Raw genomic sequence first — 27,500 nt, 5'->3', positions numbered from 1 at the left:
TTTCACCATGGTTCCTTGGGGATATCTTAGTGTCAGCAACGGGCGGGTTTGGCTGAAATAGCCGAATCCACTAATTTGAAGGGGTGTCGACATACTTTTATATATATAGTGTAGCTCTAGTGTGGAAGAGGTGAACCCATGGAGGACAGAGGAGAACAAGGTTCAACCTGTGAAACGCATCATCATCATCATCATCATCACCCCCATTACTCCTTCCCTCTCTCCTCACAGCATTTGATGAACTTCACAGATCCTTCGGCCGTGATCTAAAACACCCTTATTCTTTATCCTTTTTGAAATGATTTCTGTTTTATATTAAACTGGGGGTTAAAAGTGGGTTATAGCACTGTCTATGTTCCAGCGGTGCCCCTCACCGCCCTTCAACCCTGGACGACACGGCCCAGTCCACCTCCATAACAGCCAAGCCAACGCAGGTTCTCAGGGGACCACGGTCCCACAGTTTACGAGGCTCCTTAAATCATCAAGTGCTTTGGCAGAAATGGATTAGTATCCCGAAAAGGGAAACAATGCAGCCAGGTAAGTAATGGGGAAGGGTGAGGCCACAGAGCCAGACCACCTGGCTGTGAGGCTCAGGGTCAGGGCAGGCTCAGGGGTCAGGGCAGGCTCAGGGGTCAGGGCAGGGCAGGGTCAGGGCAGGCTCAGGGGTCAGGCAGAGGTCGGTAATCCAGATAGGTGGGGCTAAGGTACAGGACGGCAGGCAGACTCAGGGCAGGCAGAAACGGTCAATACCGAGAAAAGTAGAAGAACCAGGAACAAGGAACAGAGGGAAAAACGGGAAAAACGCTGGTAGGTTTGACGAAACAGAACAAACTGGCAACAGACAAACAGAGAACACAGGTATAAATACACAGGGGATAATGGTTGAAGATGGGCGACACCTGGATTAGGGTGGAGAATCGCAAAGACAGGTGAAACAGATCAGGGTGTGGCAGTTTGATGTCTCGTCGGAGGTCGTAGCTTTCTAGCATGCGTCCATATCTGTGTCCCGTTCTTCGTAAGTGGTAGCTCTAGTCTTTAGCCCCGTGTGGATGTTGCCTGTAATCCATGTTTTTTGGGTCTGGATACGTTTGTATAGTCAATGTGTTGGACAACGTCGTATGTGCACTTATTGCTTCTGCCCCTGCAGCATTTTACGTCTCACCAGGATGCCAGCTCATCTACCACATCTACACCTGCAGCATTTTACATCTCACCAGGATGCCAGCTCATCTACCGCATCTACACCTGCAGCATTTTACGGCTCAGTCTCACCAGGATGCCAGCTCATCTACCACATCTACACCTGCAGCATTTTACATCTCACCAGGATGCCAGCTCATCTACCACATCTACACCTGCAGCATTTTACATCTCACCAGGATGCCAGCTCATCTACCACATCTGCCCCTGCAGCATTTTACATCTCAGTCTCACCAGGATGCCAGCTCATCTACCACATCTACACCTGCATCATTTTACGTCTCACCAGGATGCCAGCTCATCTACCACATCTACACCTGCAGCATTTTACGGCTCAGTCTCACCAGGATGCCAGCTCATCTACCACATCTACACCTGCAGCATTTTACGGCTCAGTCTCACCAGGATGCCAGCTCATCTACCACATCTACACCTGCAGCATTTTACATCTCACCAGGATGCCAGCTCATCTACCACATCTGCCCCTGCAGCATTTTACATCTCAGTCTCACCAGGATGCCAGCTCATCTACCACATCTACACCTGCAGAATTTTACGTCTCACCAGGATGCCAGCTCATCTACCACATCTACACCTGCAGCATTTTACGGCTCAGTCTCACCAGGATGCCAGCTCATCTACCACATCTACACCTGCAGCATTTTACGGCTCAGTCTCACCAGGATGCCAGCTCATCTACCACATCTACACCTGCAGCATTTTACGTCTCAGTCTCACCAGGATGCCAGCTCATCTACCACATCTACACCTGCAGCATTTTACGTCTCACCAGGATGCCAGCTCATCTACCACATCTGCCCCTGCAGCATTTTACATCTCAGTCTCACCAGGATGCCAGCTCATCTACCACATCTACACCTGCAGCATTTTACATCTCAGTCTCACCAGGATGCCAGCTCATCTACCACATCTGCAAGTGCAGCATTTTACATCTCAGTCTCACCAGGATGCCAGCTCATCTACCACATCTACTCCTGCAGCATTGTCTCACCAGGATGCCAGCTCATCTGCCCCTGCAGCATTGTCTCACCAGGATGCCAGCTCATCTACCCCTGCAGCATTGTCTCACCAGGATGCCAGCTCATCTACACCTGCAGCATTTTACGGCTCAGTCTCACCAGGATAACAGCTCATTTACCCCTGCAGCATTGTCTCACCAGGATGCCAGCTCATCTGCCCCTGCAGCATTTTACGGCTGAGTCTCACCAGGATGCCAGCTCATCTACCCCTGCAGCATTGTCTCACCAGGATGCCTGCTCATCTGCCCCTGCAGCATTTTACGGCTGAGTCTCACCAGGATGCCAGCTCATCTACCCCTGCAGCATTGTCTCACCAGGATGCCAGCTCATCTGCCCCTGCAGCATTTTACGGCTGAGTCTCACCAGGATGCCAGCTCATCTACCCCTGCAGCATTGTCTCACCAGGATGCCAGTACATCTGCCCCTGCAGCATTGTCTCACCAGGATGCCAGCTCATCTACCCCTGGAGCATTGTCTCACCAGGATGCCAGCTCATCTACCCCTGCAGCATTGTCTCACCAGGATGCCAGCTCATCTGCCCCTGCAGCATTGTCTCACCAGGATGCCAGCTCATCTACCCCTGCAGCATTGTCTCACCAGGATGCCAGCTCATCTGCCCCTGCAGCATTGTCTCACCAGGATGCCAGCTCATCTGCCCCTGCAGCATTGTCTCACCAGGATGCCAGCTCATCTACACCTGCAGCATTGTCTCACCAGGATGCCAGCTCATCTGCCCCTGCAGCATTGTCTCACCAGGATGCCAGCTCATCTGCCCCTGCAGCATTGTCTCACCAGGATGCCAGCTCATCTGCCCCTGCAGCATTGTCTCACCAGGATGCCAGCTCATCTGCCCCTGCAGCATTGTCTCACCAGGACGCCAGCTCATCTGCCCCTGCAGCATTGTCTCACCAGGATGCCAGCTCATCTGCCCCTGCAGCATTGTCTCACCAGGATGCCAGCTCATCTGCCCCTGCAGCATTGTCTCACCAGGATGCCAGCTCATCTGCCCCTGCAGCATTGTCTCACCAGGATGCCAGCTCATCTGCCCCTGCAGCATTGTCTCACCAGGATGCCAGCTCATCTGCCCCTGCAGCATTGTCTCACCAGGATGCCAGCTCATCTGCCCCTGCAGCATTGTCTCACCAGGATGCCAGCTCATCTGCCCCTGCAGCATTGTCTCACCAGGATGCCAGCTCATCTGCCCCTGCAGCACATGAAATAAAGGGATTGCGTCCGGTGTGAACAAGGGAAACAGCTGAGTCGGAGTTGAAGTCGGATTATGAAGTCTAAATCCAGGTTAGTAACTGTCGATCTGACAGTCCAGAAGTGCTTGGTGGTCGTATGTGACAGTAGTAGGATCTTTGTGTACATAAAAGAACGTAGGAAACGACCGGTTGGAACGGCCTTCTCCGTTGGCCGCCATCTTTTCAAGCAGTTGTTCCCGGATTGCCGCGCGATCCCGCTGTCCGTGGCTCGATGTGAGTAAAACTTTTACAGGTTAAATCTCAAGACGGAAACCCGGGGCGCGTTCTCAAGAGCATGCGCAGATCAACTGGCAACCGTCTTCCACAGACATTTTCAATCTCTCCCCCGTCGGTTATCACCAACATGTTTCAAGCTGAACGCCATTGTCCCTGTTCCCAAGAGCTCCAAGGTATACCTGCCTAAATGACGATTGCCCTTGTGGCCCTCACATCTGTAATTATGAAGGGCTTTGAAAGGCTGGTCCAGACACATATCAACGCCATCATCCCAGACTTCCTGGATCCTCCCCCAATTAACATACCGCCCCAACAGATCCACAGATGACGCGATCTCAACTGCACTTCACACTGCTATCTCCCACCTGGACAAAAGAGGAAGTAACTATATGAGAATGCTGTTCATTGACGACAGTTCAGTGTTCAACACCATCGTGCCCACTTGAGCTCAACACCAAGCTACGGACCCCTGGGACTGAACACCTCCCTCTGCAACTGGATCCTGGACTTCCTGATGGGCCGCCCCCAGGTGGTAAGGGTAGGTAACAACACATTTATCTGGTACTCCCTGTATATATCTATTACCCCTCACATTGATCTGGTACTCCCTGTATATATCTATTACCCCTCACATTGATCTGGTACTGGTACTCCCTGTATATATCTATTACCCCTACACATTGACCTGGTACTCCCTGTATATATCTATTACCCCTCACACTGATCTGGTACTGGTACTCCCTGTATATATCTATTACCCCTACACATTGATCTGGTTCTCCCTGTATATATCTATTACCCCTCACATTGATCTGGTACTCCCTGTATATATCTATTACCCCTCACACTGATCTGGTACTGGTACTCCCTGTATATATCTATTACCCCTACACATTGATCTGGTTCTCCCTGTATATATCTATTACCCCTCACATTGATCTGGTACTCCCTGTATATATCTATTACCCCTACACATCAATCTGGTACTTCATGTATATAGCTACACATTGATCTGGTACTGGTACTTCCTGTATATAGCTCCATATTGATCTGGTACTGGTACTCCCTGTATATATCTATTACCCCTACACATCGATCTGGTACTTCATGTATATAGCTACACATTGATCTGGTACGTCCTGTATATATCTACACATTGATCTGGTACTTCCTGTATATATCTACACATTGATCTGGTACTTCCTGTATAAAGCTTCATTATTGTGTATTCATCCTCTTCTGTTACTAGTTTTGTATTTATTAAATGTTTTTAACTCTGCATTGTTGATTAATGGCTCGTAAGCAAAGCATTTCACAACGTCTACACCCGTTGTATTCGGCGCATGTGACAAAGAAAACTACATTTGATTTAGCAAGGCCCGTATGTAACTTACACACACGAAGCCACAACTTCATCAGGAAAACAATACTGGCGTTCATCATGGGAGCAACATAACATTAATATTCCATGTTATTTCATGTGTAACTCTGTGTTGTTGTCCATTTCACACTGCTTTGCTTTATCTTGGCCAGGTCACAGCTGTAAATGAGAACTTGTTCTCAACTAGCCTACCTGGTTAAATAAAGGGTTAGGGTTATATATATATACAGTGCCTTGCGAAAGTATTCGGCCCCCTTGAACTTTGCGACCTTTTGCCACATTTCAGGCTTCAAACATAAAGATATAAAACTGTATTTTTTTGTGAAGAATCAACAACAAGTGGGACACAATCATGAAGTGGAACGACATTTATTGGATATTTAAAAAAAACTGAAAAATTGGGCGTGCAAAATTATTCAGCCCCCTTAAGTTAATACTTTGTAGCGTCACCTTTTGCTGCGATTACAGCTGTAAGTCGCTTGGGGTATGTCTCTATCAGTTTTGCACATCGAGAGACTGAAATTTTTTCCCATTCCTCCTTGCAAAACAGCTCGAGCTCAGTGAGGTCGGATGGAGAGCATTTGTGAACAGCAGTTTTCAGTTCTTTCCACAGATTCTCGATTGGATTCAGGTCTGGACTTTGACTTGGCCATTCTAACACCTGGATATGTTTATTTTTGAACCATTCCATTGTAGATTTTGCTTTATGTTTTGGATCATTGTCTTGTTGGAAGACAAATCTCCGTCCCAGTCTCAGGTCTTTTGCAGACTCCATCAGGTTTTCTTCCAGAATGGTCCTGTATTTGGCTCCATCCATCTTCCCATCAATTTTAACCATCTTCCCTGTCCCTGCTGAAGAAAAGCAGGCCCAAACCATGATGCTGCCACCACCATGTTTGACAGTGGGGATGGTGTGTTCAGTGTGATGAGCTGTGTTGCTTTTACGCCAAACATAACGTTTTGCATTGTTGCCAAAAAGTTCAATTTTGGTTTCATCTGACCAGAGCACCTTCTTCCACATGTTTGGTGTGTCTCCCAGGTGGCTTGTGGCAAACTTTAAACAACACTTTTTATGGATATCTTTAAGATATGGCTTTCTTCTTGCCACTCTTCCATAAAGGCCAGATTTGTGCAATATACGACTGATTGTTGTCCTATGGACAGAGTCTCCAACCTCAGCTGTAGATCTCTGCAGTTCATCCAGAGTGATCATGGGCCTCTTGGCTGCATCTCTGATCAGTCTTCTCCTTGTATGAGCTGAAGGTTTAGAGGGACGGCCAGGTCTTGGTAGATTTGCAGTGGTCTGATACTCCTTCCATTTCAATATTATCGCTTGCACAGTGCTCCTTGGGATGTTTAAAGCTTGGGAAATCTTTTTGTATCCAAATCCGGCTTTAAACCTCTTCACAACAGTATCTCGGACCTGCCTGGTGTGTTCCTTGTTCTTCATGATGCTCTCTGCGCTTTTAACGGACCTCTGAGACTATCACAGTGCAGGTGCATTTATACGGAGACTTGATTACACACAGGTGGATTGTATTTATCATCATTAGTCATTTAGGTCAACATTGGATCATTCAGAGATCCTCACTGAAGTTCTGGAGAGAGTTTGCTGCACTGAAAGTAAAGGGGCTGAATCATTTTGCACGCCCAATTTTTCCGTTTTTGATTTGTTAAAAAAGTTTGAAATATCTAATAAATGTCGTTCCACTTCATGATTGTGTCCCACTTGTTGTTGATTCTTCACAAAAAAATACAGTTTTATATCTTTATGTTTGAAGCCTGAAATGTGGCAAAAGGTCGCAAAGTTCAAGGGGGCCGAATACTTTCGCAAGGCACTGTATAAATACCTGGTTAAATGAAATAAAAATAACATCATAAAGAATCAGAATCTTTCCTGTGAAATAGACGAAGCCATATCCTCACCCTAGACTCGGGCGTCTAGACAGGGGGTGGATCCTTGACGTCAAAGGGGGAAAGTAAAATAATTGTGAGCACAGCTAACTGCTAACCGCTAACCGCTAACCGTTAACCGCTAACTGCTAACCGCTAACTGCTAACTGCTAACCGCTAACCACTAACCGCTAACCGTTAACCGCTAACTCAGCACACTATCTGTAAATAAAAATAATCTAAATAATCAACAAAACCCTAATCTGTATTTCATGTGATTATGCACTTCGCTGTGGAAATCAACAAGTGGACACTGCTGTATCCAGCTGGTGTTTAATCTGTGACTTTCTAACTTAATGGAGAAATAAAAAACCGAGGTAAAAGACAATATCCCATATTACCACATTCTCAGGAGACCTCAAACTTTTTGATTCAAAAAAGAAAATGGATTTAGTAATGTTTTGGTTTTAAGAGATAGTTGAGGGCCCTGTGGATTTAGGCTCACTGTCGGTTACTGTCCAGCCATGCAGATATCAGACAGTGTGTGTGTGTGTGTGTGTGTGTGTGTGTGTGTGTGTGTGTGTGTGCGCGCATGCGTGCGTGCGTGCGTGTGCGTGCGTGCGTTTGTGTGAGCCAGTTTCGCATGACCTTCCGTGTTGAGGAGAATGTTCCCAGCCTTTACGTCCCGGTGGATCCTCCTATAAACTGCAGATAGTCCAGGCCGACCAGTCAGACATCAGACCCCTTCAAGGTTAATTTGAGGACTGAGGAAAATCTCATCGTTGCTGGGCTCTGCAACGAAGAAACATAAAAAGGGGGAATTTCTTTTCCATTGTGATTAAAATCTTCCACAGTATCAGTTGCTGAAAATCTCCTCGGGACATTAAAAAGTCAGTATGATGGCTGTGGACTGGAGACGATGTGTAGTTGTCAGGCAACAGCTTTTATTCATACAGATGAAACCTTTAGTGTTGTTAAGGTGAAAACACACTGGACAGATGAAACCCTTAGTGTTGTTAAGGTGAAAACACACGGGACAGCTTGGTAACTAAGCCAGACAATCACACACACTAGCTAACGTTAGCTTGGTAACTAAGACAGACATTCACACACACTAGCTAACGTTAGCTTGGTAACTAAGCCAGACAGTCAAACACACTAGCTAACATCAGCTTGGTAACTCAACCAGAGAGTCACACACACTTGCTAACGTTAGCTTGGTAACTAAGCCAGACAGTCACAAACAGTAGCTAACGTTAGCTTGGTAACTCAACCAGAGAGTCACACACACTAGCTAACGTTAGCTTGGTAACTCAACCAGAGAGTCACACACACTAGCTAACGTTAGCTTGGTAACTCAACCAGAGAGTCGCACACAGTAGCTAACGTTAGCTTGGTAACTAAGCCAGACAGTGAATGGGGTGGTTTTACAATAGTTCCGTTCACAGCAGAACCTTCATTTATTTTTTATTTATATATATAGTTCTTTTTCGTAAAATCCTTACCCTGTGAAATAAACATCCTTTTAAAAAAATAATTTTTGCTCATTACTTTACTCCACTAACTAGTGTGGACAGACCAGCTTGCTGTGGAACGGGTAGTTGTTTACATGTTTGATAGACAGATAAGTACAGGCACGAGAAGCGACTGAAATGTCAGCGGTGGGGAGATAGCGAGAGAGAGAGAGGGGTGGACATGGAGGAGGCTTGGCGTGCTGAGCGTAGTGACGTGGCGTGATGGAATGTGTAAGGCTATTACAATTACACTTCACTGTATTACAGAATGATAAACTAGACATTAGGATTTTTGGGGGAACAAAAAGGAATATTATTAACCGGTTCTCAAGATATGAAAATAACGGTTCTGTTCCAGAACATTAGAGATCACTTTTGTTCCTGGTTCCGTTTCTGTTCCCTGAACTGCTTCCAACACCTGCAATGCACACAACACTAAATGCTTTACCAAGCTAGCAATCTAGCAAGATGAAGAAATAATTTAATTCACTCTCCAGTATCCCACACTGCCAGTGCCAGTTGACTTGTTAACTAACATTAGCTAAACTGTTAGCATCGTCATTTTCCAGTTAACACAACATATCTAGCTAGCTACAACACTGACTATAGGCAGCTAACAAGCAGCTGCTTCATAAAAATAAAATAAAAATCCATTGTAATTTAATTATAATGTTTCTAACTACGCTAGTTATCTAGTTGTTAACATCTGCCTAGTAGCAACAAGTGCACACTACATATTCTAGCTAGCTAGCACCAACATTAGCGTAGCTTACTAGTTAGCTAACACTAGCTATCTAGCTACACATATTTAGCAGGCACAAGTCAACGCTACTGCCACCTTCTGGTCTGGAGTATTTTAATGAGGCTGACTGCTGCAGATCTGTGGTATGTAATGTAAACCACAAACATATTGATCGCCCACACTCTGGGCATAGGGTGCTAAGTATCTCTCAGCAGTCATTATCCTTGGTGTGTCTGAGGCTTTAGGCTGAAAAGGTAACAGAACCCACTGGGGAAAGAAAAACCCCATCAATCTTACTATTTTTCAAACACATTCAGTAAGTCTAAGGCAATGTTTGGACTGCATAACTGTACTCTGCAACATGTCCACAACTAGTGGTGTCAACATACTTCAGCTCAGTGACCTCTCCAAGTGTCTTTATGGAGGCTTTTCGTGTTTACTATGAAGTCACACAGTGGCGCAGCGGTCTAAGGCACAGCGTCTCAGTGCAAGAGGTGTCACTACAGTCACTGGTTTGAATCCAGGCTGTATCACATCCGGCTGTGATTGGGAGTCCCATAGGGCTGTGCACAATTGGCCCAGCGTTGTCCGGGTTTGGCAGGGGTAGTCCGTCATTGTAAATAAGAATTTGTTCTTAACTGACTTGCCTAGATAAATAAAGGCTCAATTAAAAAAATTGCAGTACAGGTGTGACCTAGCCCCTGACACTAAATCACTGTTCTGGGTCACCCAGCTTGGCTCTACAAGTCAGTCAGTCAGCCAATCAGTTAGGCAGCCAGTCAGTAAACCGGTCAGTCAGCTAGTCAATCAGTCAGCCAGTCAGTCAGCCAGTCAGTTAGGCAGCCAGTCAACCAGTCAGTCAATCAGTCAGTCAGTCAGCCAGTCAGTCAGTCCAACAGTGGCAGACCAAGCCAGCCCAGCGTTGTGAGTCGGGACCATGAATCAACCGTCTCCCGGGCTGACGTTTCCCTGTCCAGAACATGACTCACACAGAGTGGCAGCAGTAGAGCCGTGTCTGTCAGGGTCCAGGGAAGGGAACAAGGAAGTTGAAGGAGGGAAACTCCCATTAAAGGGCTATACAAGGCACCGCTGCTCTGTGCACTTGGCCAGGCTGGGGTAGGCCAGGCACTCCCCTCTCGATCCCGCTCCGGCAGAATGTGCACTTCATTAGTGGGAAAGTGCCGGAATGGCTCGGCACCGGCCAAGTTCTGTGAGGCCCGAAGAAACCAATAAAAAGGCCCAGCCAGGGAATGGCTGAGACCAAGAGAGGGAGCAGAGAAGGAGGCTTCCAGAAGAATGTTACTTTTATGGAAAAGACCAGAGGGCCCAGCACTGGTCAAATTTATAGAGAGAGTGAGAGGGAGTGAGAGGGAGTGAGAGGGAGAGAGAGAGAGAGAGAGAGAGAGACAGAGGGAAAGAGAGAGGGGGGAGAGAGAGCGACAGAGAGAGACAGAGAGAGGGAGAGAGGGGGGGGGGAGAGTTCTCTGAGGCTGTCTAGAATACGGTCCAGGTCCATACCCCAGCACCATGACCCCTGGACTCAACACAGACCCAGCACCATGACCCCTGGACTCAACACAGACCCAGCACCATGACCCCTGGACTCAACACAGACCCAGCACCATGACCCCTGGACTCAACTCAGACCCAGCCACCCAGCACCATGACCCCTGGACTCAACACAGACCCAGCCACCCAGCACCATGACCCCTGGACCCCTGGACTCAACTCAGACCCAGCCACCCAGCACCATGACCCCTGGACTCAACACAGACCCAGCCACCCAGCACCATGACCCCTGGACCCCTGGACTCAACACAGACCCAGCCACCCAGCACCATGACCCCTGGACCCCTGGACTCAACTCAGACCCAGCCACCCAGCACCATGACCCCTGGACTCAACACAGACCCAGCCACCCAGCACCATGACCCCTGGTCTCAACACAGACCCAGCACCATGACCCCTGGACTCAACACAGACCCAGCACCATGACCCCTGGACTCAACACAGACCCAGCACCATGACCCCTGGACTCAACACAGACCCAGCACCATGACCCCTGGACTCAACACAGACCCAGCCACCCAGCACCATGACCCCTGGACTCAACACAGACCCAGCCACCCAGCACCATGACCCCTGGACCCCTGGACTCAACACAGACCCAGCCACCCAGCACCATGACCCCTGGACTCAACACAGACCCAGCCACCCAGCACCATGACCCCTGGACTCAACACAGAACCAGCACCATGACCCCTGGACTCAACACAGACCCAGCACCATGACCCCTGGACTCAACACAGACCCAGCCACCCAGCACCATGACCCCTGGACTCAACACAGACCCAGCCACCCAGCACCATGACCCCTGGACTCAACACAGACCCAGCCACCCAGCACCATGACCCCTGGACTCAACACAGACCCAGCCACCCAGCACCATGACCCCTGGACCCCTGGACTCAACACAGACCCAGCCACCCAGCACCATGACCCCTGGACCCCTGGACTCAACACAGACCCAGCCACCCAGCACCATGACCCCTGGACCCCTGGACTCAACACAGACCCAGCCACCCAGCACCATGACCCCTGGACCCCTGGACTCAACACAGACCCAGCCACCCAGCACCATGACCCCTGGACTCAACACAGAACCAGCACCATGAGAACCAACATAAAATACAGTTTCCCTGTTTCACAGGGAATATGGCTGCAATACTAGAACATTCTGTTACTGAGATATAAAATGTAAGAATGGGAAGAGATAAAGGCTGGATATTTATGGAATTCCAAAGGGGGAACAATGAGTGTCTCTCTCTCTCTCTCTCTCTCTCTCTCCCTCTCTCTCTCTCTCTCTCTCTCTCTCTCTCCCTCCCTCCCGCCCCACTTCCCTCTCTCTCTCCCTCTCTTCCTCTCTCTCTCTCTCTCTCTCTCTCTCTCCCTCCCTCCCTCCATCTCCCAGGGCCAAAGAAGACACACACATGTTTAGCGGTAACCCCCATGGATCATTAATGTTTGGTGTTTTTGTTTCAACCGGGGCTCTACACACAAAGGCTGGATATTTACAGCCCAACCCGGCTCTTCCACACCAGAGACCCTGCTTGGCTGGCGGAGGAAGGCCTGAGCCAGGTGCAGGCCTGAGCTGGGGGGCCTGGGGTCTGTATTGTGTATTGGGCTGGGGTTGATGGGGGGTTGGTGGGGCTGAGTAAGGTTGGGGCTGAGCAGAGCACAGCAGCACCTGGCCAGTTACTGATCCCCACAGCCCTCCTAGAGCTGACTGCACTGTACTCTCCTCAGCCCAGGCTATGTTACACTACGCTAGGCCAGACCAGAGCCAGGCCTCTCTCCCCCCTCTACGCTAAGCCAGAGCAGACCAGAGCCAGGCCTCTCTCCCCTCTCTCTCTCTACGCTAGGCAACATCAGACCAGACCCAGGGCCCACTCTCCCCTCTCTCTCTCTACGCTAGGCCACACCAGATCAGAGCCAGGCCTCTCTCCCCTCTCTCTCTCTAAGCTAGGCCACACCAGACCAGACCCAGGGCCCACTCTCCCCTCTCTCTCTCTACACTAAGCCAGAGCAGACCAGACCCAGGGCCCTCTCTCCCCTCTCTCTCTACGCTAGGCCACACCAGACCAGACCAGAGCCAGGGCCCTCTCTCCCATCTCTCTCTCTACACTAGGCCACACCAGACCAGACCCAGGGACATCTCTCCCCTCTCTCTCTCTACTAGGCCACACCAGACCAGACCAGACCCAGGGACATCTCTCCCCTCTCTCTCTCTGTAGGCCACACCAGACCAGACCCAGGGACATCTCTCCCCTCTCTCTCTCTGCTAGGCCACACCAGACCAGACCAGACCCAGGGACATCTCTCCCCTCTCTCTCTATGCTAGGCCACACCAGACCAGACCCAGGGCCCTCTCTCCCCTCTCTCTCTATGCTAGGCCACAGCAGACCAGACTCTGGACAATAAAGTAGACGAGCTCAGGTTGAGGATCCCCTTCCAGAGAGACATCAGGGACTGTAACATACTCTGTTTCACAGAATCATGGCTCTCTCAGGATCAATAAATAAATCAATCAATCAAATGTATTTATAAAGCCCTGATGTCACAAAGTGCTGTACAGAAACCCAGCCTAAAACCCCAAACAGCAAGCAATGCAGATGTAGAAGCACGGTGGCTAGGAAAAACTCCCTAGAAAGGCCAGAACCTAGGAAGAAACCTAGAGAGGAACCAGGCTCTGAGGGGTGGCCAGTCCTCTTCTGGCTGTGCCGGGTGGAGATTATGTTCAAATGTTCATAGATGACCAGCAGGGTCAGATAATAATAATCACAGTGGTTGTAGAGGGTGCAACAGGTCAGCAACTCAGGAGTAAATGTCTCTAGAGAGTTAACAAAACAGCAGGTCCGGGACAGGTAGCACGTCCGGTGAACAGGGTTCCATAGCTGCAGGCAGAACAGTTGAAACTGGAACAGCAGCACGACCAGGTGGACTGGAGACAGCAAGGAGTCATCAAGCCAGGTAGTGCTGAGGCATGGTCCTAGGGCTCAGGTCCTCCGAGAGAAGGAAGAAGAGAGAGAGAGAATTAGAGAGACAAGACAGGAGAAATACTCCAGAGTTAACAGACTGACCCAAGCCCCCCGACACATAAACTGTTGCAACATAAATACAGACCGAAGGGATCTGGAGACACTGTGGCCCTGTCCGGACAGGGCCACCCACTTTGCCAAGGCACATCCCCCACACAACTAGAGGGATATCTTCAACCACCAACCTACTATCCTGAGACAAGGCCGAGTATAGCTCACGAACATCTCCCGCACAGCACGAACACGAGGGGGCACCAACCCAGGCAGGAAGATCACGTATGTGGTCTGAGAATATGTAGACATCTACAAATACCTAGGTGTCTGGTTAGACTGTAAACTCTCCTTCCAGACTCACATTAAACCTCTCCAATCCAAATTTACATCTAGAATCGGCTTCCTATTTCGAAAACAAAGCATCCTTCACTCATGCTGCCAAACACCCTCGTAAAACTGACTATCCTACCGATTCTTGACTTCGGCAAACTGGATGCAGTCTATATCACAGTGCCATCTGTTTTGTCACCAAAGTCCCATATACTTCCCACCACTGGGACCTGTATGCTCTCGTTGGCTGGCCCTCGCTTCATACTCGCCAAACCCACTGGCTCCAGTTCATCTATAAGTCTCTGCTAGGTAAAGCCCCGCCTTATCTCAGCTCACTGGTCACCATAGCAGCAACCACCCGTAGCACGCTCTCCAGCAGGTATATTTCACTGGTCATCCCGAAAGCGAATTCCTCCTTTGGCTGCCTTTCCTTCCAGTTCTCTGCTGCCAATGACTGGAACGAATTGCGAAAATCCCTGAAACTGGAGACTCACATCTCCCTGACTAACTTTAACATCAGCTGTCAGAGCAGCTCACAGATCATTGCACCTGTACACAGCCCATCTGTAAATAGCACATCCAACTACCTCATCCCCATACTGTTATTTTGTTGTTGTTGCTCCTTTGCACACATTCCATGTGTAACTCTGTGTTGTTGTTTGTATCGCACAGCTTTGCTTTATCTTCGCCAGGTCACAGTTGTAAAGGAGAATTTGTTCTCAACTGGCCTACCTGGTTAAATAAAGGTTAAAAAAATAGAAATAAAAGATGTCAGTGACTCAACCCACTCAGGTGACGCACCCCCTCCAGGGACGGCATGGAAGAGCCCCAGTAAGCCAGTGACTCAGCCCCTGTAATAGGGTGAGAGACAGAGAATCCCAGTGGAAAGAGGGGAACCGGCCAGGCAGAAACAGCAAGGGCGGTTCGTTGCTCCAGAGCCTTTCCATTCACCTTCACACTCCTGGGCCAGACTACATTCAATCATATGACCCACTGAAGAGATGAGTCTTCAATAAAGACTGAGTTGAGACAGAGTTTGCGTCTCTCACATGGGTAGGCAGACCAGTCCATAAAAATGGAGCTCTATAGGACAAAGCCCTACCTCCAGCTGTTTGCTTAGAAATTCTAGGGACAATTAGGAGGCCTGCGTCTTGTGACCGTAGCGTACGTGTAGGTATGTACGGCAGGACCAAATCGGAAAGATAGGTAGGAGCAAGCTTTTGCTTTGTAGTTTAGCAGTAAAACCTTGAAATCAGCCCTAGCCTTGACAGGAAGCCAGTGTAGGGAGGCACTGGAGTAATATGATAAAATGTTTGGGTTCTAGTCAAGATTCTAGCTGCCATGTTTAGCACTAACTGAAGTTTATTTAGTGCTTTATCCAGGGAGCCGGAAAGTAGAGCATTGCAGTAGTCTAATCTAGAAGTGACACGAGCATGGATACATTTTTCTGCATCATTTTTGGACAGAAAGTTTCAGATTTTTGCAACGTTACGTAGATGGAAAAAAAGCTGTCCTCAAAACAATCTTGATATGTTTGTCAAAAGAGAGATCAGGGTCCAGAGTAAAGCCGAGGTCCTTCACAGTTTTATTTGAGACGACTGTACAACCATCAAGATTAATAGTCAGACTCAACAGAAGATCTCTTTGTTCCTTGGGCCCTTAGAACTAGCATCTCTGTTTTGTCCGAGTTTAAAAGTAGAAAATTTGCAGCCATCCACTTCCTTATGTCTGAAACACAGGCTTCCAGGGAGGGCAATTTCGGGGCTTTGCCATGTTTCATTGAAATGTACAGCTGTGTGTCGTCCGCATAGCAGTGAATGTTAACATTATGTTTCCGAATGACATCCCCAAGAGGTAGAATATATAGTGAAAACAATAGTGGTCCTAAAACAGAGCCTTGAGGAACACCAAAATGTACAGTTGATTTGTCAGAGGACAAACCATCCACAGAGACAAACTGATATCTTTCCGACAGATAAGATCTAAACCAGGCCAGAACTTGTCCGTGTAGACCAATTTTATCACTGCTGAAGTGAAAGTCATCCTCTCTTGGGGAATGCTGCTTTTTAGTTAGCTTTGCGACAGTATCAAAAATAAATGTTGGCATATTGCACGGTACTGTCATTCCAAGCTAGTCGGAAGACTTCCAGTTTGGTGTGGCGCCATTTCCGTTCCAATTTTCTGGAAGCTTGCTTCGGGGCTCTGTTTTATTCTGTATACCAGTGCTCAGGTATTTTCTGTATATGCTAGTTCCTTACTTAGTTTCCTACTTCCTTGTTGTTAGGGGTGCAACTGCATCTAGGGTATTACGCAAGGTTAAATTGAGTTCCTCAGTTAGGTAGTTAACTGATTTTTGTACTCAGACGTCATTGGGTAGACAAAGGGAGTCTGGAAGGGCATCTAGGAATCTTTGGGTTGTCCGAGAATTTATAGCACGGCTTTTCATGATCCTTGGTTGGGGTCTGAGCAGATTAATTGTTGCGAATAGCAAACGTAATAAAATGGTGGTCCGATAGTCGAGGATTATGAGGAAAAACATTAAGATCCACAACGTTAATTCCATGGGACAAAACTAGGTCCAGAGTATGACTGTGGCAGTGAGTAGGTCCGGAGACATGTTGGACAAAACCCACTGAGTCGATGATGGCTCCGAAAGCCTTTTGGAGTGGGTCTGTGGACTTTTCCATGTGAATATTGAAGTCACCAAAAATGTGAATGTTACCTGCCATGACTACAAGGTCCGATAGTAATTCAGGGAACTCAATGAGGAATGCTGTGTACGGCCCAGGAGGCCTGTAAACAGTAGCTATAAAAAAGTGATTGAGTAGGCTGCATAGATTTCATAGAAGCTCAAAAGAGGAAAACGCAGAAATTTGCTATTCTATATGTTAGCAGCAACTCCGCCTTTGCGGGATGCACGGGGGATATGGTCACTAGTGTAACCAGGAGGAGAGGCCTCATTTAACACAGTAAATTCATCAGGCTTAAGCCATGTTTCAGTCAGGCCAGTCACATCAAGATTATGATCAGTGATTAGTTAATTGACAACAACTGCCTTGGAAGTAAGGGACTATCATAAAGTAGCCCTATTTTGAGATGTGCGATATCACGATCTCTTTCAATAATGACAGGAATGGAGGAGGTCTTTATTCCAGTGAGATTGCTAAGGCGAACACCGCCATGTTTAGTTTTGCCCGACCTAGATCGAGGCACAGACACGGCTCTCAATGGGGATAGCTGAGCTGACTACACTGACTGTGCTGGTGGCAGACTCCACTAAGCTGGCAGGCTGGCTAACAGCCTGCTGCCTGGCCTGCACCCTATTTCATTGTGGAGCTAGAGGAGTTAGAGCCCTGTCTATGTTGGTAGATAAAATGAGAGCACCCCTCCAGCTAGGATGGAGTCCGTCACTCCTCAGCAGGTCAGGCTTGGTCCTGTTTGTGGGTGAGTCCCAGAAAGAGGGCCAATTATCTACAAATTCTATCTTTTGGGAGGGACAGAAAACAGTTTTCAACCAACGATTGAGTTGTGAGACTCTGCTGTAGAGCTCATCACTCCCCCTAACTGGGAGGGGGCCAGAGACAATTACTCGATGCCGACACATCTTTCTAGCTGATTTACACACTGAAGCTATGTTGCGCTTGGTGACCTCTGACTGTTTCATCTTAACATTGTTGGTGCCGACGTGGATAACAATATCTCTATACTCTCTACACTCACCAGTTTTAGCCTTAGCCAGCACCATCTTCAGATTAGCCTTAACGTCGGTAGCCCTGCCCCCTGGTAAACAGTGTATGATTCCTGGATGGTTCGTTTTAAGTCTAATACTATGGGTAATGGAGTCGCCAATGACTAGGGTTTTCAATTTGTCAGAGCTAATGGTGGGAGGCTTCGGCGAGAAGCCAGAGAAGGCTCGGCCTCTGACTCGCTGCTTAGTGGGGAGAACCGGTTGAAAGTTTCTGTCGGCTGAATGAGCGACACCAGTTGAGCATTCCTACAGCATTTCCTTCCAGAAGCTATGAGAAAATTGTCCAGCTGCGGGTACTGTGTGGGGAGGGGGATTTATACTACTATCTGTACTTACTGGTGGCATCCTTTCCTACACTGAAATTACCCTGCCTGACGATTGTGTCTGAAGCTGGGCTTGCAGCACGGCTATCCTCGCCGTAAGGCGATCGTTCTCCTGTATATTATGAGTACAGCAATTAGAAGGCATCATGTTAATGTCACTACTCAGCGTCGGCTGGTGTAGATCCTGACCAGATAAAGCTTCCGGGGTGAAAAAGTTGAATGAAAAAAGTAGAGCGAGGGGGAATTTTTAAAAATATAAAACGGTCATTAAAAAGTAAAAAACATAAAGTTTCCAGGTAGCAAAGTAAGACAAACCGCGCAGCAGCACGTCAACAAATCTACAAGTTTTGACCGGATATGACTCGCAATGTGGCTGAAGCAACTGTATGGAATATACTGTCCCCATCCCTACAGCCAGCTGGGTTCTCAGTTCATCGCTGAGACAGGAATAAAGAACTCTCCAGGAAGAAGAAAGGCGGGGGGTGTACGTTTCATGATTAACTACTCATGGTGTAATCACAACAACATACATAAACTCAAGTCCTTTTGTTCACCTGACCTAGAATACCTCATAATCAAATGCCGACCGTATTACCTCCCAAGATAATTCTCTTTGGTTATAATCACAGCCGTGTATATTCCCCCTACCGAAGTTCTACCAACACATTCAAATAAAATCAAATTTATTTATATAGCCCTTCGTACATCAGCTGATATCTCAAAGTGCTGTACAGAAACCCAGCCTAAAACCCCCAAACAGCAAGCAATGCAGGTGTAGAAGCACGGTGGCTAGGAAAAACTCCCTAGAAAGGCCAAAACCTAGGAAGAAACCTAGAGAGTAAACAGGCTATGTGGGGTGGCCAGTCCTCTTCTGGCTGTGCCGGGTGGAGATTATAACAGAACATGGTCAAGATGTTCAAATGTTCATAAATGACCAGCATGGTCGAATAATAATAAGGCAGAACAGTTGAAACTGGAGCAGCAGCACAGTCAGGTGGACTGGGGACAGCAAGGAGTCATCATGTGAGGTATTCCTGGGGCATGGTCCTAGGGCTCAGGTCCTCCGAGAGAGAGAAAGAAAGAGAGAATTAGAGAGAGCATATGTGGGATGGCCAGTCCTCTTCTGGCTGTGCCGGGTGGAGATTATAACAGAACATGGCCAAGATGTTCAAATGTTCATAAATAAACCCAGACAGGATGACCACATCAGGGAATCAACCCACTCAGGTGACGCACCCCCTCCAGGGACGGCATGAGAGAGCCCCAGTAAGCCACACTACATTGACTGTAGTACTTGCTTAGGAAAAACACTAGACCACTGCTACTTGCCTTTTCGAGGTGTCTGTACTTTTCTCCGTTCATCTTTGCCTCGATCCTGACTAGTCTCCCAGTCCCTGCCACTGAAAAACTTCCCCACAGCATGATGCTGCGACCACCATGCTTCAACGTAAGGATGGTGCCAGGTTTCCTCCAGACGTGACACTTGGCATTCAGGCCAAAGAGTTCAATCTTGGTTTCATCAAACCAGAGAATCTTGTTTCTCATGGTCTGAGAGTCCTTTAGGTGCCTTTTGGCAAACTCCAAGCAGGCTGTCATGTGCCTTTTACTGAGGAGTGGCTTCCGTCTGGTCACTCTACCATTAAGGCCTGATTGGTGGAGTGCTGCAGAGATGGTTGTCCTTCTGGAAGGTTCTCCCATCTCCACAGAGGATCTCTAGAGCTCTGCCAGAGTGACCATCAGGTTCTTGGTCACCTCCCTGACCAAGGTCCTTGTCCCCTGATTGCTCAGTTTAGCCGGCTAGCTCTAGGAAGAGTCTTGATGGTTCCAAACTGATGGAGGTCACTGTGTTCTTGGGGATCTTCAATGCTGCAGAATTATTTTGATACCCTTCCCCAGATCTGTGCCTCGACACAATCCTGTCTCGGAGCTCTACGGACACTTCCTTCGACCTCATGGCTTGGTTTTTACTCTGACATGCACTGTCAACTGTTGGGCCTTTATATAGACAGGTGTGTGCCTTTCCAAATCATGTCCAATCCATTGAATTTACCACAGTCCGGAGTTGTAGAAACATCTCAAGGATGATCAATGGAAACAGGATGCACCAGATCTCAATTTCAAGTCTCATAGCAAAGGGTCTGAATACTTTTGTAAACAAGGTATTTCTGTTTTTTATTTTTTAATACATTTGCTAAAAAAAAACAAAAAAAAACAGCTTTCGCTTTGTCATTATGTGATATTGTGTGTAGATCGCTGAGAATTGTTTTTATTTAATCCATTTTAGAATAAGGCTGTAACGTAATAAAATGTGGGAAAAAGTCAAGGGGTCTGAATACTTTCCCGAATGCCACTGTATGTGTATGTGACCAATAAAACTTGATTTGATTTAACAGAACCCCTCTGAGTTAGAGAGGAGCGGGGGGCTGCCTTACTCGACATAACCCCTCTGAGTCAGAGAGGAGGGGGGGGGCTGCCTTACTCGACAAGTAAGCATATCCCACACGACTAATAAAACTTGAAACTTGTTTGTTTTCTCAGATAGAAACAAGGACCGCTGAGAACTGTATCTTTTAACAACCTGGTGACATCACTCATAACAGATTGGAGTAAACATGGACGAGGGCTCCTGGTCTTCTGGGTTTATGACTCCCTGTCTACCCATCCATCCATCACTCCCTCCCCCTCTTCCTCCCTCCCTCCCTCCCTCCCTCCCTCCCTCCCTCCCTCCCTCCCTCCCTCCCTCCCTCCCTCCCTCCCTCTCTTCTTCCTTCCATCCCTCCCTCCCTCCCCCTCTTCTTCCTTCCTTCCTCCCTCCCTCCCTCCCTCTCTCCCTCCCTCTCCCTCCCTCCCTCCCTCCCTCCCTCCCTCCCTCCCTCCCTCCCTCCCTCTCTTCTTCCTTCCTTCCCTCCCTCCCTCCCTCCATCCCTCCCTCCATCCCTCCCTCCCCCTCTTCTTCCTTCCTTCCTTCCTTCCTTCCTTCCTTCCTTCCTTCCTTCCTTTCTTTCTTTCTTTCTTCCTTCCTTCCTTCCTTCCTTCCTTCCTTCCTTCCTTCCTTCCTTCCTTCCTTCCTTCCTTCCTTCCTTCCTTCCTTCCTTCCTCCCTCCCTCCCAATCTGTCCCTCCCTCCCTCCCTCCCAGTCTGTCCATCCCTCCCAGTCTGTCCCTCCCTCCCTCCCAGTCTGTCCATCCCTCCCTCCCAGTCTGTCCATCCCTCACTCCCAGTCTATCCATCCCTCCCTCCCAGTCTGTCCCTCCCTCCCTCCATCCCTCCCAGTCTGTCCATCCCTCACTCCCAGTCTATCCATCCCTCCCTCCCAGTCTGTCCCTCCCTCCCTCCCTCCCAGTCTGTCCCTCCCTCCCTCCCAGTCTGTCCATCCCTCCCTCCCAGTTAACCCAGGGAGGACCAGAAACAACATGGATGTTCTCACTTAATTTGTTATGTTCTCTGGTGTTGTACTTAATCTACTTAACAGTAGGAATAACCCTGTATGTCTTAATCTACTTAACAGTATGAATAACCCTATATTTATTTATGTACTTAACAGTAGGAATAACACTATATTTCTTTATGTACTTAACAGTATGAATAACCCTATATTTATTTATGTACTTAACAGTAGGAATAACACTATATTTCTTTATGTACTTAACAGTAGGAATAACCCTGTGTCTTAATCTACTTAACCTTAGGAATAACCCTGTGTCTTAATGTACTTAACAGTAGGAATAACCCTGTGTCTTAATGTACTTAACAGTAGGAATAACCCTGTGTCTTAATCTACTTAACCTTAGGAATAACCCTGTGTCTTAATGTACTTAACAGTAGGAATAACCCTGTGTCTTAATGTACTTAACAGTAGGAATAACCCTGTATGTCTTAATGTACGTAACAGTAGGAATAACCCTGTGTCTTAATCTACTTAACCTTAGGAATAACCCTGTGTCTTAATGTACTTAACAGTAGGAATAACCCTGTGTCTTAATGTACTTAACAGTAGGAATAACCCGATATGTCTTAATTAATCTACTTAACAGTAGGAATAACCCTGTGTCTTAATGTACTTAACAGTAGGAATAACCCGATATGTCTTAAATATTCTACTTAACAGTAGGAATAACCCGATATGTCTTAATTATTCTACTTAACAGTAGGAATAACCCGATATGTCTTAATTAATCTACTTAACAGTAGGAATAACCCTTACCCTATACAGTGCATTCGCAAAGTATTCAGACCCCTTCACTTTATCCACATTTTGTTACGTTACAGCCTTGTTCTAAAATTGATTAAATCAAACATTTTCCTCATCAATCTACACACAATACCCCGTAATGACATCACAATACCCCATAATGACATCACAATACCCCATAATGACATCACAATACCCCGTAATGACATCACAATACCCCATAATGACATCACAATACCCCATAATGACATCACAATACCCCGTAATGACATCACAATACCCCATAATGACATCACAATACCCCATAATGACATCACAATACCCCATAATGACACCACAATACCCCATAATGACAAAGTGAAAACAGGTGTGTAGAAAAGCAGAAATACCTTATTTTACATAAGTATTCAGACCCTTTTGCTATGAGACTCGAAATTGATCTCAGGTGCCGTCCTGTTCCCATTGATTATCCTTGAGATGGTTTCTACAACGTGATTGGAGTACCACCTGAGGTAAATCGAATAGATTGGACATGATTTGGAAAAAGCACACACCTGTCTGCAGTATGTCTTCTTCCATCTAGTGGATATGTACTAGAGATGACCATGTTACTCTAGAGAACTGTAGTGAATCTTAGCCATGTCTGACAATATTTCTGTACACCTATTCTAGGTTCGGTAGCGGCTGAAATTCCCGGGGTAATCCAGATGGTTTGGTTGCTACCTGGGTTTACACCTGTTAACCTCACCTAACATTGTAGTCGTGTAATGCAGTAGGTCCAGACTATGGAGATGTGAGATGCTCCCAAGCTGCAGTGGAGGAGCTGGGTCATGGAGATGTGAGATGCTCCTCAGCTCCAGTGAAGGAGCTGGGTCATGGAGATGTGAGATGCTCCTCAGCTCCAGTGGAGGAGCTGGGTCATGGAGATGTGAGATGCTCCCCAGCTGCAGTGGAGGAGCTGGGTCATGGAGATGTGAGATGCTCCCCAGTTCCAGTGGAGGAGCTGGGTCATGGAGATGTGAGATGCTCCTCAGCTGCAGTGGAGGAGCTGGGTCATGGAGATGTGAGATGCTCCCCAGTTCCAGTGGAGGAGCTGGGTCATGGAGATGTGAGATGCTCCTCAGCTCCAGTGGAGGAGCTGGGTCATGGAGATGTGAGATGCTCCCCAGCTGCAGTGGAGGAGCTGGGTCATGGAGATGTGAGATGCTCCTCAGCTCCAGAGGAGGAGCTGGGTCATGGAGATGTGAGATGCTCCCCAGTTCCAGTGGAGGAGCTGGGTCATGGAGATGATTGGTCCTGCACTATAGGGTGTGATTCGGGACGTATCCTCAGTTCTCCAGACCCACCCCCAGACCCACTAACTGGTAGTGCACTATAGGGTGTGATTCGGGACGTATCCTCAGTCCCCCAGACCCACTAACTGGTAGTGCACTATAGGGTGTGATTCGGGACGTATCCTCAGTTCCCCAGACCCACTAACTGGTAGTGCACTATAGGGTGTGATTCGGGACGTATCCTCAGTGCCCCAGACCCACCCCCAGACCCACTAACTGGTAGTGCACTATAGGGTGTGATTCGGGACGTATCCTCAGTTCTCCAGGCCCACCCCCAGACCCACTAACTGGTAGTGCACTATAGGGTGTGATTCGGGACGTATCCTCAGTCCCCCAGACCCACTAACTGGTAGTGCACTATAGGGTGTGATTCGGGACGTATCCTCAGTCCCCCAGACCCACTAACTGGTAGTGCACTATAGGGTGTGATTCGGGACGGATCCTCAGTTCCCCAGACCCACTAACTGGTAGTGCACTATAGGGTGTGATTCGGGACGTATCCTCAGTTCCCCAGACCCACTAACTGGTAGTGCACTATAGGGTGTGATTCGGACGTATCCTCAGTCCCCCAGACCCACTAACTGGTAGTGCACTATAGGGTGTGATTCGGGACGTATCCTCAGTTCCCCAGACCCACTAACTGGTAGTGCACTATAGGGTGTGATTCGGGACGTAACCTCAGTTCTCCAGGCCCACCCCCAGACCCACTAACTGGTAGTGCACTATAGGGTGTGATTCGGGACGTATCCTCAGTTCTCCAGGCCCACCCCCAGACCCACTAACTGGTAGTGCACTATAGGGTGTGATTCGGGACGTATCCTCAGTCCCCCAGACCCACTAACTGGTAGGGCACTATAGGGTGTGATTCGGGACGTAACCTCAGTCCCCCAGACCCACTAACTGGTAGTGCACTATAGGGTGTGATTCGGGACGTATCCTCAGTCCCCCAGACCCACTAACTGGTAGTGCACTATAGGGTGTGATTCGGGACGTATCCTCAGTTCCCCAGACCCACTAACTGGTAGTGCACTATAGGGTGTGATTCGGGACGTATCCTCAGTTCTCCAGGCCCACCCCCAGACCCACTAACTGGTAGTGCACTATAGGGTGTGATTTGGGACGTATCCTCAGTCCCCCAGACCCACCCCCAGACCCACTAACTGGTAGTGCACTATAGGGTGTGATTCGGGACGTATCCTCAGTTCCCCAGACCCACCCCCAGACCCACTAACTGGTAGTGCACTATAGGGTGTGATTCGGGACGTATCCTCAGTTCTCCAGGCCCACCCCCAGACCCACTAACTGGTAGTGCACTATAGGGTGTGATTCGGGACGTATCCTCAGTCCCCCAGACCCACTAACTGGTAGGGCACTATAGGGTGTGATTCGGGACGTAACCTCAGTCCCCCAGACCCACTAACTGGTAGTGCACTATAGGGTGTGATTCGGGACGTATCCTCAGTTCTCCAGGCCCACCCCCAGACCCACTAACTGGTAGTGCACTATAGGGTGTGATTCGGGACGTATCCTCAGTTCTCCAGGCCCACCCCCAGACCCACTAACTGGTAGTGCACTATAGGGTGTGATTCGGGACGTATCCTCAGTTCTCCAGACCCACCCCCAGACCCACTAACTGGTAGTGCACTATAGGGTGTGATTCGGGACGTATCCTCAGTTCTCCAGGCCCACCCCCAGACCCACTAACTGGTAGTGCACTATAGGGTGTGATTCGGGACGTATCCTCAGTTCTCCAGACCCACCCCCAGACCCACTAACTGGTAGTGCACTATAGGGTGTGATTCGGACGTATCCTCAGTCCCCCAGACCCACTAACTGGTAGTGCACTATAGGGTGTGATTCGGGACGTATCCTCAGTTCCCCAGACCCACTAACTGGTAGTGCACTATAGGGTGTGATTCGGGACGTATCCTCAGTCCCCCAGACCCACTAACTGGTAGTGCACTATAGGGTGTGATTCGGGACGTATCCTCAGTTCCCCAGACCCACTAACTGGTAGTGCACTATAGGGTGTGATTCGGGACGTATCCTCAGTTCTCCAGGCCCACCCCCAGACCCACTAACTGGTAGTGCACTATAGGGTGTGATTCGGGACGTATCCTCAGTTCTCCAGGCCCACCCCCAGACCCACTAACTGGTAGTGCACTATAGGGTGTGATTCGGGACGTATCCTCAGTTCCCCAGACCCACTAACTGGTAGTGCACTATAGGGTGTGATTCGGGACGTATTCTCAGTTCTCCGGGCCCACCCCCAGACCCACTAACTGGTAGTGCACTATAGGGTGTGATTCGGGATGTATCCTCAGTCCCCCAGACCCACTAACTGGTAGTGCACTATAGGGTGTGATTCGGGACGTATCCTCAGTCCCCCAGACCCACTAACTGGATCTAGCAGGAACACCACAGCAAAAACATGGTCGGAGGCGAAGCACAACTTGTTTTTGCCAAGGATAAAAAAGAAGTGTAAGGAGCTCATCGTAGCCTCAGGTCCCAACCAAGAGGAGGTAAGAGCTGTTACAACATCGTCTAGGCAACACTTCATGTCCCTCACACATTACTAGCAGAGCCTCAGGTCCCAACCAAGAGGAGGTAAGAGCTGTTACAACATCGTCTAGGCGACACTTCATGTCCCCCACACATTACTAGCAGAGCCTCAGGTCTCAACCAAGAGGAGGTAAGAGCTGTTACAACATCGTCTAGGCAACACTTCATGTCCCTCACACATTACTAGCAGAGCCTCAGGTCTCAACCAAGAGGAGGTGAGAGCTGTTACAACATCGTCTAGGCAACACTTCATGTCCCTCACACATTACTAGCAGAGCCTCAGGTCTCAACCAAGAGGAGGTGAGAGCTGTTACAACATCGTCTAGGCAACACTTCATGTCCCTCACACATCGCTAGCAGAGTGACCTCAGAGGACATGAGGATGTTTGTAGAAGAGATCTCAGCCTTTTCGATATCTTTTATTTCAGGTTGCCTGCAGCAGGAGTTTTAGGACTAGCTGTTACCCCTCTGACTGGGTCTGTAGAGCGCTGACCCCCTCTCCTCCAATCGGGGGGTCACACACTGCCTCGTCTACCGTACCAGAATCTGTCAAAGTCTGCAATCATTTCCTGTATTGAAACCCAGTAATACTTCCACCATAACCATTTAGGACAGATTTATAAATGTTGAAGTCTTAATAAATTGTGGATGTGGAACTCATATAGTGTTTTTAAAGGGCTCCCAGAGTCATAGCCGAGCGCTGTGAGCCCCCGAGCAGCCCTGAGCAACTCTGAGCACATTATCCCTGGAGAGGAGAGGGCTGGAGTTGGGTTATAGGACTGGGACAGAGGCCGGACTGGGGCTGGGGTATAGGGCTGGGGTATAGGGCTGGGGTATAGGGCTGGGGCTGGGGTATAGGGCTGGGGCTGGGCTATAGGGCTGGGGTATAGGGCTGGGGCTGGGCTATAGGGCTGGGGCTGGGGTATAGGGCTGGGGCTGGGCTATAGGGCTGGGGCTGGGGTATAGGGCTGGGGTATAGGGCTGGGGTATAGGGCTGGGGTATAGGGCTGGGGCTGGGGTATAGGTCTGGGGCTGGGGTATAGGGCTGGGGTATAGGGCTGGGGTATAGGGCTGGGGTATAGGGCTGGGGCTGGGGTATAGGTCTGGGGCTGGGGTATAGGGCTGGGGTATAGGGCTGGGGTATAGGGCTGGGGTATAGGGCTGGGGC

This window comes from Oncorhynchus mykiss, chromosome 2 (assembly GCF_013265735.2).
Source record: "Oncorhynchus mykiss isolate Arlee chromosome 2, USDA_OmykA_1.1, whole genome shotgun sequence".
Lineage (NCBI taxonomy): Eukaryota > Metazoa > Chordata > Actinopteri > Salmoniformes > Salmonidae > Oncorhynchus > Oncorhynchus mykiss.
The sequence above is the reverse complement of the archived record's forward strand: the minus strand, read 5'-3'. Positions refer to the sequence as shown.